Genomic DNA, 13,841 nt, shown 5'->3' with positions numbered 1-13,841 from the left:
TTAACCTGTATGTCTTTGGACTGTGCGAGGAAACCGGAGTACCCGGAGGAAACCCACGCAGACACGGGGAGAAAATGCAAACTCCACGCAGGGAAGCAAACCCGGGTCTCCTAACTGGCACCTTTCACTGCGCCACCGTGCCGCCCCCATTCAAACTTAAAAGGTTTAAATAAAACAGAAATATATACAGTACCTTTATTTTAACTTCCTTGACTTGTGGACGGTGTATCCTGTAGCAAAGCCCTAACTTTTTTCATGAACGCCCCTTTCAGTCGATAAGCCTTAAAAACAGGTGTGAAGATACTGACAACAAGCAACGCAAAGCCACCAAGACATGGAGTCGTTTAAATTAAAGCGCTGCGCTACCTTCTTCCAGATCAGCCTTAAGGTGTTCGTATTTTTCCAAAGCAGTTCTGGTCTCCACCGGCATCTGTAGCTGAGTCAAAAAACACCATCGCATACTATGAGTTAACGATTAACACGTTTCTATATGTATTGTAAGTATACAATATAACTGATAATATGCTGCGCTTATTTATGTCTTGTACCGAAATTTTCGCGCATTTCACGGCTGAAATCCGACGTGGTTTGTGCCTTTCAGAATGAAAAAAGTTTGCGTTTAACTTTTTAATAAAAGATGAGCTTTTAAGCCTTGGAAATCACCTCGTAAATGCAGACGTGTTAAAATGTATACTTACACGGTATTAAAAGTCACTCAACAACATCATTTACCTTCGTTCCCGTGTTTGAGTCGTGCGGTAAACTCTTACTGTAAATATAACTGACAAATGATTCGGTAAATGAACTTGTGAAGAAGGTGGAGCTGCAGTATGACGTCACTTCATTAACGAAAATGCCGTGATGTGCGGGAGGCGGGGGCGGGGGGGTTGACGGAGAGCTGAAGGCGGTGGAAGGTGAGAGGAGGGGTGACGGGGGATTCCTCGCAGGCAGGAGGGATATTTTGTCGGAGGTAGAAGGAATGATGGAGTTTTCTCTGAGAGAGGAGGATGTCCTAAAATGGACACGGTACAAATGGCTCCTCTGAGCTTCTCACGCTGCCATGGAGTGAGTGCCTCTGGTATTCACATTTTCATTGCTGCAGTCACTTGAGCGAGGTGAGGATGAGGATGTAGGCCGACTGGTAAACAGAGTTTTGTCGTTAGACTCATCCTGCTTCACCACCACTTCAGTTCTGCTCGTCAGTCTCAGGTTTCTGTTCTCCATCACTCATGAACAAGATCTTGAGATGCTGGAGCTCCTCCACTAAAGGCAGCCTCATTTTGTTTTCTTGTGGGCTCTACTATGTGTTGAGGTTGTTGCTAAGGAATGATGATGGTTGTTTGGGGAAGAAGTCGTGTCACGTGATACAAGCAGGACCTACAGGTAAGCCGTTGTCCAAGATTGTGGATCTTCTCACAAACATTTCTCACAAGAGCTTTTCCTTCACTGATTGGCTTAAATGACAGAGTGCCTTGAGTTTTGGTTTTCAACCTTCACTAACCTTCATGGTCAGGCTTTACATTTTCATTTCTTTTCAGATATTTCTTGAATTGATTGTTGATTCTGAGGTCGTGCAGCTCAACGAGTCCATTGGTTTCATTTGGTTTGTGTCCCCATGTTTTCTTGGCGTTGTTGAGGGTTGTTTGCGTGTTGTGGTTTGATTATGGGTGCTGTCATTTTGGGATGGTATTGTTGGCAGTTGCTATGCCATTGGTGAGACAGAAGACCAGAGGTATTCAGCAGGTGACATTGCGGCCACGATGAATTAAAGGGCAGTGTGTGTCCTTTTCCTTACTACGACTTGCCATTCTGTCCTTTGACCACAATTCTGACTGCGAGTCCTGAGGTTCTTCATTTAATTCCTGGTTATGATCGCTGCTCGAATTCAAACCCTTCGGTGCCATCTTCAGATTCCTTTCTCTCTCAAATGTCCTGTCATAGGAATGCAAGAACCTGAGAAATTTGGCACACGAGAGGAGCCCATTCAGTCCATTGGTCCGCCATTTGTTCAGCTAACAGCTCAACTCTCCCCGTATCTCCTCCAGATCCTTCTTCAAGGTGGTCAGGGTTTCCATGTCTTGGTAGTTTCTTCAGTCTTCCCACATATCTTTAAGTAAAGAAGAACTTCCTGGCTTCCCTTTAGTCACCACTAGGTGTCCTCAAGTTCTTTACGTGATTCGCTGTTAGACCCACTTGATCAAAGCCTTTGAGGATTTTAAAGTCCTGGAATGAGGTCCTCACACAGCCTCCTCTGCTCAGATTGAACAGATTTCATTCTCTGGGCTGCTCACACTATGACGTGTCCTTCAGTCCCATGATGCACCAGGTTGCTCTCCTCTGCACAGCTTCATGTGCTGCTCTGTCTTTTTTGTAGTTCATTGACCAGAGCTGCACACAGCACTCCAGATCTGGTGCCACTATGTAGTCTGAGCATAACATCCCTCCACTTATAGTCAACGTGCAGGCGCCCTGTGAAAGCAGTAGAAGTCTGCCCCAAAAGTTCTACCTGAGGCCACACATTTGGTTGAGTTCCTTCTCATCCCATCTCACCTTTACAACATAGCAGTTAAACAGGGCGACCTGGCTGGACCCCCGCCGTCTGCCTTGACTCTCCTCGTCTGCTTTATAATCCGCAGATGTGCCTCAAAAGCTAAGCTCACCAAAAGCTCGGCATTGACTCAGATCTGGGGTTGGTTATCAACCCAGGGGTTATCTGTACATCTGCCCTTAACCACATCACTAATGTCGATCATCACATCAGTCTCTTCTCTATGTGACCTCAAGTCACAGCTTACTATGAGGGCAGATGACACACTTTGTGTATCTGCTGCCAAAGAGGTGAGGTCTCAGAAAGGAAGGACCCCCGTAGTGCTGTGATGATGCGGTAGCCAGAGACCAAGTGCATGTGGGCAGCGTAGGCCTCCAGTCGCAAGGTGTCATCCTGCTCTCAAACACGTTGACGATTTCTATGGGACTGCTGCTCTTGCCACCTTCATCACCCATAAGAACAATCTGGATTACTTAAATGTATTAAAGTCGATGGAAACAGGCCTGGTGGGCCCAAAGGTCAGGGTGGCCCACTAGAAATGAAGCCAGCCGATTCTCAGAAATAAAGAAGCCCAGTGTTTTCTGGATTGAGACGACTCGTGCTTTAGCGTTTGCTTTGCTTTCTCTCCATCAGTCCCCCTTGTGCTGTGAGGCTTTGCTACTCACCAAACACACAAACGTTTGTCACCCAACGCAGTCCAGGATGAGCAACACCTGATGGCGTCAGCTTTAAAAATGTCACAGGAGCTAACAGATATGAAATCTAAAGACACTGGCACACAACTCCGCCAACTCTGCCCTCCTAATTTACCTTCAGACACGATGGCATAAAGAATCAAAACAAAACCAGTCAGTCGCCCCGTAAGAAGAGTGGCAGTAACTAAGCCAGCTCTGCTCTTGGGTCAGTTGGCACGGAGCTCCTTTGCACAGCTCATTGCCCTATTGAGTGGCACCTCTATCTGGGTGGGATGGGTGCAGTCAGTTGCCTTCACTGGGCATTTTTTTTTGGAACTGTGAAAATGACAATCTTGGCCCAGCATGGCATCACATACCTGGGAAGAGCTTGCACGATGGTCCTCAGGCGTGTATGTGTGACAGACATGTGCCATATCAGTGCATGCTCCCATCCAACTTGACCTGAAACAACTTGTCTTGGGATCGTCCCTGGTCAAGTGGGACTTTTTCCCTCCATGCTTTCTGATTCACGCTGCCAAGGAGACGGTGAAGCTCATTTCTACCACAAACCACCGTTTTTCAGAATTGCTGTGCCTCAGGTCATGACATAATGACAGGGGGGCACATCGTCCATAGAGCTGACATGATGGCCATGGAGAACTGGGCTGGTTGCTACTTCACATGTAACCGATCGACAGTTTTTCTGTAAATTCGTTTGACTTCATCGTTTCTCGATGCTAGGATTGCCCGTGTACTCATTTTTTCGGTTGATTACCCTTTGGGATGAAATTCTTCAATGAGATTTGGACAGAATACGTCTTCTTTACTTGAGAACTTAAAGTGAGAAAAACGTAAACATTTATAAGAGCTGAGAGCGCAGGAAGCGTGTCGGACAAAAGCATTCCCACCAATGAGAGGTGGAGGACAGTGGGAGGGCGTAAATGAAGAGAGGAGGGCGGGACTTGAAAACATCTCATGCCAATAGTCTCGTCTCGTCTCGTCTCATCTCAGGATTTACTTTCATCACAGAGAGACCCGTTTGCTGCTCTTCGGGATGGGCAGCCATTGCAGGCCACTGTATCAGGAATCGTGTCCTCCATAAAAAGAAATGCCACCAGTGTAAACAACAAGGGCTAAGTAACGGGTGCCACAGTCACCATTTAACAGACTCCCCTGTCTGAATGGGTGCCCCCCTACCACTCACCTCTGCTTGGTGGTCTGGCTGAAAAGCCAGCTGTCCCTCCTCTCACCGTCCCCTTTGAATCCCCTTGTCCTGCCAGGCATTGTGACGTTCAGCTCCTGGTCACTCCTTTCAAAATGTCTGGTTCTTCTGCCATGGAGTGAAAGCTCTGAGTAGAGTAGAATGGGGGCTTCCTGCCTTTGATTAAAGGGGGTCACAGCTCAGTATGCGTGGGCCACATGCTAAGAAGTCAACATGTTTCTGTGGAAAGGACCGTAAATGTGAGGCTTACACATCAACAGGGCGGACATGTTCAAGGGATAAAGCAGCAGACTGAGTGAACCTGAGAAGCACATCGATATTCAAGCAAATGGCCTTAGTTTAGGATTTTGGGTACTTTTGAACAAAGAAAAGATCAAACAAATGTCTGCATAAATGCCTCACAAACACTCATTTTGAAATGGTGAGGACCCATGACATTTGAAATTTCAGCTAGTGAGGGGCGTTGTGATTCACTTTACTGATTTCATTCTTCTCAGCTGCCTGTTTATGTAATTTGATATTTTTTGATTTGATTCATCACAATTATGAAACAAGGGAAGCAATATTGTAATGCTCAGGGTCCGGAGCAGAGAGAGGACCTGCTCCTCAGGTGACCACAGTCTGTCCGAAGTGGTGGAGGTGAACACAGCCTGAAGAAGCCATGACACATCGTCACATGTCCTAACAAACCGAATCCCCAGAGGATTACCAGCCTTTACATAAAAACGTTTGCACGATGCGCTTTAGAACAACCTGTGGGCCACAGCTGACCCCGGACATAACGCCACCAACCGCTCCACTGACGCTGCATCGTGGGTGCCAGTCCTGGACGACCTCCCCAGAACCCGCTCTGACCAGTCACCTGACGCTCCGGCGATCACACTTTGACTCATGGAGGGGGACCACCCCACTCAGGTGATCGAGTGAAATTCACAGAGGGATGCCATCCACCCCTTGGCGTATGAAAAACGGGGTCATGACACTGCGACGGTTGGGAGACGCTGCTTGAGGACGTCCACTAATCACAAACTTGTGGATACATCAATTCATTTCAGGTTAGTTGGGATGCCAGTCCATTGCTGTCCATCTGTGATGTCATCCCAGCCAGGATAGATGGATGGCAGCATGCGTGTCCATCTGCATCCTTCCATCTGGAATCTCCACCCATCTCATCAGGATGCCTGTCCCTCCGTTATGGCATTCACAACAGCTTTAAAATGTCAAAATGAAAAGTGTTGGTGAACCCGCAAACTTGTCTAACCTAAAAACGAGAAAACCTTCTGTGCCACGTCCGCTGCCAATGAGTTTACGGATCACGTGTGTGTTTTGTACGATATTTGGCTGTTTTTTCACCTCTGCTGATGGCAAACAGACCCCCAGTACACGTTAATGAGACAGCAGCAGACTGTCATTGGCTGACTGAGTGCAGGCAGAAGAGAAGCAGCGGATCAGCACCTCACCTCGTCCTACCGACGCCTTCACGTGTTAAATGTAAAAGTTTAAAATGCAGACACGGACAACAAAACGTGATCGAGGTATGAGTGAAGTACCCTGTGGGGTGTAAGCCGTTACTCACACAGCAAGTGAACATTTACTCGAGTTAACGTTACACTAAAGAACCTCACGCCTTCAATACCTGCAGATCATAATGATTCGCTGTTTCACTGGCATCGTAATTTACTAAGCTGACCAGACGTCCTGGTGACGAGGACAGCCTCAGTTTCACATTATGTGTCCCCATAAATAACTGAAGTATGTCCAGGTGTCCCACTTTTAACAGGCTTCCCAAGTTTTTAGTGCCACAAATGTAATCACAATGCATTTACAACACCAAACTCCAGGAGGGACCCCAAGGGGGACGACGTCAAGTTTGAAGAGCATCGCAAGGAGGACCAAGAAGTGCCCCTAAGAAGGCAGCGCAGCGAGCGTTGGACGTGTTTGCTGCTGAAAGTGTTCTGTGACTTTTTGAGGTTTTTTTCCTCATCCCTCTCTGATGATGATGATGATGATGATGATATAGCAGCCATTCAGTAAATGAGGCTCGATGTGTGGGCCTTCATGCGGCACAAGTGTCCAAGTTTGGGAGTTTCAAAATGTGCTCCCCCTATGATTTACCATCAGACTACCACAATGGTCAGTCGAGTTTGCCTTTTGCTTCTTCCCACATTACTTCCTAATATTTGCAATAACTCAATATCTCCGCACGTCCCATTTGATGAAGATAACAACAGCCAGACACGTTCAAGCAGAGAGGGAATTCATTACCAAATGGGTTGTTGTTTTTTTGTCTGTTAATTGGCAACCGTGTGTGAGTGACTAAGGTGTGTGTGAGTGATGGACTAGAAGCCCACCCAGTCATCTCTGCAGCCTTTTGCCTAACTCTGGTGGGATAGCCTGAGACGTTTCTGTAGCCCACCTGCTGAGGCCTGTCCATTTGGGGGCCCGCACAGCCCTTGAACGCACCTGAATGTTATGTCGGGTGGACATCTTTGAACTGGCGCTAATTGTGAAGCGCGATAGCCCCTCGTTTCTGTTCAGTTTCCTCTCCAAATCTGTTGAAAGTGATAAGATCTGCGGTCTGGCAGATTAGAGTGAATTCAGGGTATCTGAACATTATTTCCAAGAAACCCAACTCGTACTCATCTAAGTGCGGCCGCTTTTGGCACCCGTCAGCATTAGTGACGGTTCAGGGTGGTGCGGGCAAGCAGTACATCTGTGATTGGCGACCTGTCAGCCTAGTTAAAGAAATCACTTGAGGACTCTCTTTATTATTTGTGCTCATTGTATTTTACTGTATCTTATGTTTTCACAATGCATTTATTTATTGGCATAGAACCCCTGCAGATTCACACTAGACGATGTATGGAAGGAGGTCTCACCAGTCACAGAGCGGGGGGCAAACACACCAGGGCACTGAAATGTGGCGGTGGGCAGACATGCAGCTCTAATGCCAAACACCAAACCTGATTGATCTTCAAATGACAGAAATGAGCAAATCAAACGTTCTTGACAGTTTTGTTATTTTTAGCGCAGGATGCTCTTGGCTGACTGCACGGACATTTCTGCTTTTAGAAGATCGAGTGGCACTTTAATTTCGTCAAAGTCAAAGTGAAACAAACAGAGTCAGATCACATTAGGTGTGGTCATTGCACTCAGCGGCCCCCAAACTAACTGTGCTGCATTGCCACACAGAAATCAAACCGGACCCCGACCTGAACACTCTGACGGACCACTCAACATCGGCCTCAATTCACAGTAGTGTGCTTTGCCACTGGCATTCTCTTTGCTGGTGAATTCAAAGACTTTGTCCATAAACATAATGGTGGTACCTGCAGTATGCCATGGACATCTGGGACTGTCATTCATTAGACCAGATACTGTAAACTTTAGGGATAGAGACAAGGCCACCTCCACCTCCTGGGCATTAGGTCGCCATGGTAACTCTCTGCCACCAAAAGAAAAGAGTCATTCACCTCCTGCTCTCCTCATGTAGGTGACGCAGCAACATGTGGCCATCGTCAAGAATGCAGGGGACTTCAAGCAGCGTACCCTCGATGGTTCATTCCAGTCACATCCACAACACGCTCTGTCTTAGGGATCACTTATACACTTATACTTAGAACCATGACAGTTAATAATGTTTTTCTTCCTCAGACGTCTTTGGCCACATAACGCTGGCTGTTTACGCCATAAAGTGCCGTCAGGAGTTCATCACGGTTATCTGTAAACTTCCTTCACCTGAACGATTCAAAAACCGAGGTCATTGTTTTTAGTAAACAGGCTCCACCCCTTGGCCTCGTTTCTCTTCCCATTCCAGTAACCTCGTCTGTCTCCAATCTTGGAATCAAAATGGATACGGTCCTGAAAATGGATGCTCAAGTCAACAGCACAGTAAAATCCTGCTTTTTCCATCTCAGGCGAATCGCCAAACTCAAGCCTCTTCTGTCTAACCACCTCCTGGAATCAGTAATCCATGCATTCATTACGTCCCGGCTCGACTACTCAAATTCCTGCCTTTTTGGTATCAGTAAGGCCAGTCTTTCTAGACTCCAACTGGCTCAGAATGCGGCTGCAAGGCTTCTAACTGGAAGTAGCAGAATCCAACACAGTTCACCGATTTTAAAAACCCTACACTGACTCAGAATCGATTTTAAGATTCTCCTCCTCACCTATAAGGCACTAAACGGTCTAGCGCCCGCCTAGTTGAGTGTCTTGCTCCATCGTCACAATCCTCTTCGTGTTCTTAGATCCGCAGATCAGCTGCTCCTAACCGTTCCCAAGGCTCGTTTTAAAGCTCGTGGTGAAAGGCCTTTCTCCGTCTGTGCACCCAGGCTCTGGAACTCCCTACCTTTAGTGGTCGCCACATTCAAATCTCGCCTAAAAACGCACTTCTTCACATTGGCTTTTAATTCTTAACCTGTCTCATTTCCACTTGCTTCTTCCTATTTCTCTATTTTATTGGGTCCTCTGACCTGTTTTTAGTATCTCTGTTTTAATTCTCTCTTAATGTTTGTTTTTAATATTTTACTTTTAGTCCTGCTTGTTGTAACTGTACAGCGCTTCGCTCAGTTGTAATGCTCAACAAATAAATATGGTATGGTATCTTGTACTTGAGGCAGCTTGCAGCCTGCTTTTCACTGCAGTGTCTGCACTCCTCAGATGATCCTGGTGTCCCTCCTGAACACTCCACCCCTTGGTCAGTGGGCCTTTCAAGCCGTCCAGCTGGACAGCATAGTCCTCTAACCTCTCAGTCCCAATCCTCCAAACTGGTTGGGCTCACCAAGGACACTTGAACAAGCACCTCACCAGAATAAATGTCATCGGGCCACTGAGTTCTTCCAGTGGGATCCTGTACTGCGAAGCTCGTCACTCAAATTGACTCCACGAGCGTCTCGAACTCCTTACTGTTACGACTCCCAAAAAGCACTGAAGTCCCTCAAATACTTTCAAAATGTGCCCTCCAGCGAGGGGTTTACTGTCCAAAGCTTGACTAGAAACTAATGGGCCCAGAAGAATCTTCATGAAATGAAAAGATCTATTTAGACAAAAATCTCTGAGGTCCAAACAGCACAAAAGGAACTGCCTGAGAAGACAAGGCAAACCACAGCAGACTCCGTCCCAATGCAGAATCCTGAAGCAAAGTCGACAACAGAGCACAGGATCAAACAATCCAGAAAATCACAAAAGTAAAATAAAAAGCCCAGTGAACACAAGTAACACTCCAGTACCGAGCACCTTCAAAAGGAACCGACAGGAACTGTGGGAGACCCTCCAATACTTAAGGTGGTGATGGGCGGGTGCCCCCGGCCCTTGGAGGACCACCCACAAAACACATGGGACATAATCAGGAATAATCGACATCAGAAAAAAAGAAACATCATAAACAAATGGCACAAACTTGGTGAAAACAGACAAGAAACACAACTTTGAACCCGAGCAAGAGGAGAAATCCTGGCTGAAACCTGACACTTACTTTCACAGAATCAACTTCCACTTTCAGCGTAAAAGCCTGAAGTTCTCGCTGGGATCTATGAATTCATTTCTTCAAAGTAAGTAGGATGCTGTGGGTGGGATGGAAGATGGAGTCCCCAAATCTCAAACAGCCATTCAAACTCAAAAGACGCGTCTCATTGCCTGGCATTCCACCCCTGGGTCCCCCAGAACAAGTCCATCAGACGTCTCCCAGTTGGGATTCGGCCATTAAATGCCCTCCAGATCACTTTTTTAATGTAGTGTCTGTGGTTCTACATTTGCAATTCTGTCCCTGCAGAACACGGGGCAATATGGAAAGGCACTATACGATATATTTTCCCACACCCCCTGTGACCCTGGTCTGGATGAATGACATGACTCTATGACATGACTCTATGACATGACTCTATGACATGACTCTATGACATGACTATACGATACATTGCAAATTCATTTATACATCCAGTGAAAGTGTAGAAAGTGCAAGACCTCCAGCTTCATTTAGAAGGACTCCCTCTGTATGATAAAGACCCCTGACCCTGTGGGGACATAAGGGTGCTTCACTGTTTCAATTCAAACCTTCTTCATGCTAAGGACATCAAGAGATGTGTGGCTGACATGGTGGCCACCTGTCCAGTCAGCTGCCCAATCCAATCTTCTTAATGCACTCGGTGAAAATGAGGGACTGTAGACTGAGGTGACCAAATCTCATTGTACGGTGCCCAGTGACAATAAAGGAATTCAATTCAAAGCACCAGTCGTGTATTGAAAAGGACACGGAGGCATCAAGAGACTTCAAGTACAAAATAACAACCACGTGTCGACGTCATGCACACAATACAATCCTGACGGCTGACCACTTCTTGTCACCATCGAAGTTTTTGAATCACAGAGATTTCTAGGAAAGTCACAGCTCACTTCAGGGTTGAGGGTGACAAACTGAAATGGAAGAAATTGTGTGTCACGCTGCTATTGGCTGAGCCCAGTGTCATAAGTGAAGGTGTGGTCCTTAATGTGGTCGGGGGAGAGGGAACTAGACGAGGCTGTAGGTGGGCTCACATGTCACCATCAGTGAGAAGCTTAGTGGACAGGCTGACGAACAATTGTACATCTCTATTAAAGGTGCTATATAAAAAGTGAGGTGATAGAAGGTCGATGTCAGGCAGGCTTTAACGTCACTCCTGTTTAAAGTCACAAGTCAAACCCATGGCACCTGACCATCTGTGTGACACTCACTGCGACTGCTTATGTTGTATGAAAAAAATACACAAGCAGTTTTTACATTCTAGGAGCTATGATGGCATTTACTGGGTGAAGCATTTTCTGAGACATGCACTGAGGGGACTGGTGTGAGAGGCTCAACTGAAAATAAGGTGGTCAAGGTGCCATCTCTGGCCCCGTGCACGGCACTTCACGTCCCCAGCCTGTGCTCATCTATGTATATAAAATGCTGCGTCTGTCTGTCACTCAATTATTTGCAGACCACTGGGGCTACAGCTTTGATCTGGGCTTTAATCGAAAGCTGACGATGGGATTGAGGCTGCTGAAGCACAACATATGGCTGATGGCGACCCCTCTGAAGTTACCAGGAGTCACATTTAGCTTTGAGAAAACTCCACAGGCTAACTTCTGGGGCAGGTGAGGTGGCAGAGAGAAAAAGGAGAGGGGCGACATCTGCTGCACGTAAAGCAGGTCTATCTATCTGTTATATAGGGCCTTTCACATCTATCTATCTATCTATCTATCTATCATATAGTGCCTTTCATATCTATCTATCTCTATCTATCTATCATATAGCGCCTTTCACTCTATCTATCTATCTATCTATCTATTATATAGTGCCTTTCACTCTATCTATCTATCTATCTATCTATCTATCTATCTATCTATCTATCTATCTATCTATCTATCTATTATATAGTGCCTTTCATCTATCTATCTATCTATCTATCTATTATATATCTTTCATCATCTCTATCTATCTATCTATCTATCTATCTATCTATCTATCTATCTATCTATCGTATCACTTTTCCCGATGCTGAAGGCTGGTGACGTGTACTTCTCTGAATTCTGTATATGTGACAATAAGAACCCTAGAAACCAATAAATGAAGAAGTTCCATTAGAAGATCCCCCCAATACCCTGCACTATGCTGCTGGTCTTACTCAGCTGGAGGTCTCGTTGCCCACCCAATGCCTTATAGGACTGAAGTAGAAATGTTCAGATCAGCTTTCCCAGGGCTGCGGTGAACCTGTTCAGAATTTGGCAGGAGTTTTAAGCCAAACCTGTCAGGCAGACCTCAGCTTCTGCTTTGCTTTTCTCCATCTAATGATGAACCTCCTCACACGTGACTGACTGTGAAGCAAACAGCAGGCCGAGGGTGTGGAGTGTTGCTAGAGAAACAATTCTGTCTGGGACAACAAAAAAAAAAAAAAAAAACAAAGAGGAAGGGCAACCTCCTCAGGCAGAAGAGGAACACAAAAGGACAGCCTGGCAGGACAGAGGGGTGCCAGGTGGTGGCTGCTCAAATCAAGGAGGACTGAGCTCAGGGGATACAAGAAAAAGCAGGTGAGAATAAACAGAGGCCCCCGAGCCTGACGTTTGGTTTCTCTAAGAGGTCTGTGAAGGTTTTCAGCAGCAGCACTTGACTCAATGCACCAGAAAGCCCTGGATGAAGCCCCGGCCCGTCAGGGGGTTGACTTCCTCACTCGCACTCCTGTGTGGTCAAAACAGAATCAGCCGCCAAGCTGACAAGCACGACTCAGGGATGTGGCGTACATGGTGGAATGCAATGGAGAGCCACGGAGAACATGCAGACTCCTCATAGAAGAAGACTGGCATCATTTGAACCGCATCTCTGAGGCCGTGTGCCGCCCTGGCAGGGAGCAGTCAGATGAAATCAGAGAACAATGGAGAAATGCTCCACTTGTTGAACGTCCATTATGGTGCTGCTGTTTGTGTTTGACTTTTGACACGGACTGGCCTGCCCGCCGCTTGCTGAGGCTCGAGCTTCTCCACCACCCTGCTCTGGATAAGTTGATTTGGATGGATGAATGGCAATGGCATGGTGGACTTTTCTTAATGAAAGGATGAATGAATGGATGGATAAAGATAAGGTGCTGTGGTCGGTGTACGAGTCCTGCTGACATGGGTGCTGAGCATGCTTTGTTCTCCTCAGGTCCTCCAAGGTCAACTTCAGCCACTTCTTCATCTCAAAGACAGGCAGACATTGTGTGTGTGTCTGTGTGTGAAGGGGGAGTGACGCTCATGAAGACGCCATCTTACCTGGCATGACACCGAGAAAGTCAGACAAGAACTGAAGACAGGGATGGGCACACACAGGAAACACATGAAATTCTAGCTGACCAGGAGCTCCTCACCCAACCCACCTCTTTTTTTCCGTTTTTCTTTTTCTCCTCTTTCAGTTTCTTTTCATCTTTAAAAACGTAGTTCCAGATTGAGCTCGAGGGGGGCGGGCCCCCCACAGATTCTCAGGGTGCTGCTCACCTCGGCGTCTTCATGCAGCTTGTGGGCAGCACTGGTCACCTGCTCATCTGGTGTTTGATGTCTGGGTGTCGCACTTTTGATCTCAAATTCCTGTTTATCTTTTCAGACAATAAAAAGAAGAAAACAATTGTGGTCTGTGAACTGCTCTGGAGGGCTGGGCTCACGAGGTCTTCGGCTTTCTATCTCACTTTGCTTTTCTGCCCTTAAGAGTTTTGTTCTTTTGTCTTGGGCGTCGTTTTCTGTCTGATTGTGCTCTCATTCTCTCTCCTTTGTACTGTTAATTATTTGTCAGTTAAATGAGTGTAGTTTTGAATTTAATTATTATGAAATGTTTGCCACATTGCTAAGATTTGGGTGCTTTATTTGATTTTGTTTTCCAGGTTTTCGCATCTCAAATCCGAGAATTTCAGACCCG

Source organism: Polypterus senegalus, chromosome 12, assembly GCF_016835505.1.
Source record: "Polypterus senegalus isolate Bchr_013 chromosome 12, ASM1683550v1, whole genome shotgun sequence".
Classification (NCBI taxonomy): Eukaryota; Metazoa; Chordata; class Cladistia; order Polypteriformes; family Polypteridae; genus Polypterus; species Polypterus senegalus.
This window is presented reverse-complemented; position numbering follows the sequence as displayed.